We start from the raw sequence: 1,572 nt of genomic DNA, 5'->3' as shown, positions 1-1,572 counted from the left end.
GCTTTATTTTTTTTAAGAGCAGTTTTAGACCATTTGGATGTCTTCTTTGGAAAAATGTCTGTTCATGTCTTCTGCCCATTTCTTGATTGGATCGTTTGTTCTTTGGGTGTTGAGTTTGATAAGTTCTTTATAGATTTTGGATACTAGCCCTTTATCTGATATGTCAGCATTGCTGGAGTGGTGGGGGGTGGGAGGGATGGGGTGGCTGGGTGACAGACATAGGGGAGGGTGTGTGCTATGGTGAGCGCTGTGAATTGTGCAAGACTGTTGAATCACAGAGCTGTACCTCTGAAACAAATAATACATTATATGTTAAAAAAAAAAAAAAGAAGATAGCAGGAAGGGAAAAATGAAGGGGGGGAAATTGAAGGGGGAGACGAACCATGAGAGACTATGGACTCTGAGAAACGGACTGGGGGTTCTAGAGGGGAGGGGGTGGGGGATGGGTTAGCCTGGTGAAGGGTGTTAAGGAGGGCACGTTCTGCGTGGAGCACTGGGTGTTATACGCAAACAATGAATCGTGGAACACTACATCAAAAACTAATTAATGTACGGTGATTAACATAACATAATAAAATAGAATACTGTCCAGCCTAAAAAAAAAAAAAAGAGCAGTTTTAGGTTCACAGCGAAACTGAGCAGAAGGTGCAGAGATTTCCCAAATGACCCGCCGACCCCCACCCTCCCCCACCACGGTGGTACCGTTCTTACCGACACATCGTTCTCATCCCAAGTCCAGAGTTGACGTTCTGGTCCACTCCTGGTGGTGTACATCCTGTGGGTTTGGACAAACGTGCAGTGACATGTATCCAATATTATGGTTTCATAGAGTATTTCATTACCTTAAATCTCCTCTGTGTTTCAACCTAGTCACAAAGAAGAGGAGATGCTTCATGAAAGTGCATGTCACCCTTGTCCAGGGGCCGTTCTGATCTCCGTATGCTTAATAGCTTCAGTATATGTGCTGCCAAGGAGGGCGCTATACGCCTCAAGAGGCAAAATCCGAAAGGCTCTCCCTTGTGGAAAATCATCCCTCAGGGACGGGAGGGCGGCAGAGCTGGTTCGTGTCAGGTTTGCGTTGCCCTGCTCCACATCACCACCACTTTGCCCTGGTGGGGAAACCAATCTCCACCCTCTACCTGAATCGGTGGAGGACTCAGGGCTCTGGCAGCAATTTCTGCATTGGCCATTGCACAGATATGCCAATCTTACTCTACGGAGGGCAGGGGCATTGCTTTTCTAATAAAATGTTCATCTCTGTGGCTCCAGTTCCAGGCAGACAATGAGCACCCCATTAATGATTGTTGTGTTGAACTGAACAGACTAGAACTCACGGGGGAAATCTCATTGTTCTTTATAGTAAGACCTCTATTAATGAAACGGAGGTGCCCCCTACTGCGTGTCTAACTGCCGCAAACCTGTCCCGCGGAGCCTGGAATAACAGAGGAAGTAGGAGTTTCAGATTCTCTCTGACCATATCCTGCCAGGACACCACCCCTTCCCTCTCCTCCACATGCAGGGGATCGTTTTCTCTGGCTCACGGGAAGGGTTGCGGTGTTCCTATTTGTCTGC

The 1,572-nt window shown here is 47.5% G+C and overlaps 1 non-coding gene across 1 annotated transcript; it reads right to left on the bottom strand.

Annotated features, from left to right (window-relative positions):
• Positions 1–875: 875 nt before the first annotated feature.
• Positions 876–980, bottom strand: LOC148164501 (U6 spliceosomal RNA). Its single transcript, XR_015768135.1, has one exon. It is a non-coding gene; the product is annotated as a U6 spliceosomal RNA (small nuclear RNA).
• Positions 981–1,572: the final 592 nt, after the last annotated feature.

The sequence above is a fragment of the Eumetopias jubatus genome, unplaced genomic scaffold, assembly GCF_037043125.1.
Source record: "Eumetopias jubatus isolate StellerSeaLion01/CBP00866 unplaced genomic scaffold, mEumJub1_p1.0 scaffold_4, whole genome shotgun sequence".
Classification (NCBI taxonomy): Eukaryota; Metazoa; Chordata; class Mammalia; order Carnivora; family Otariidae; genus Eumetopias; species Eumetopias jubatus.
Note: the sequence above shows the minus strand (reverse complement) of the source record. Positions and strands in the feature narration are given on the sequence as shown.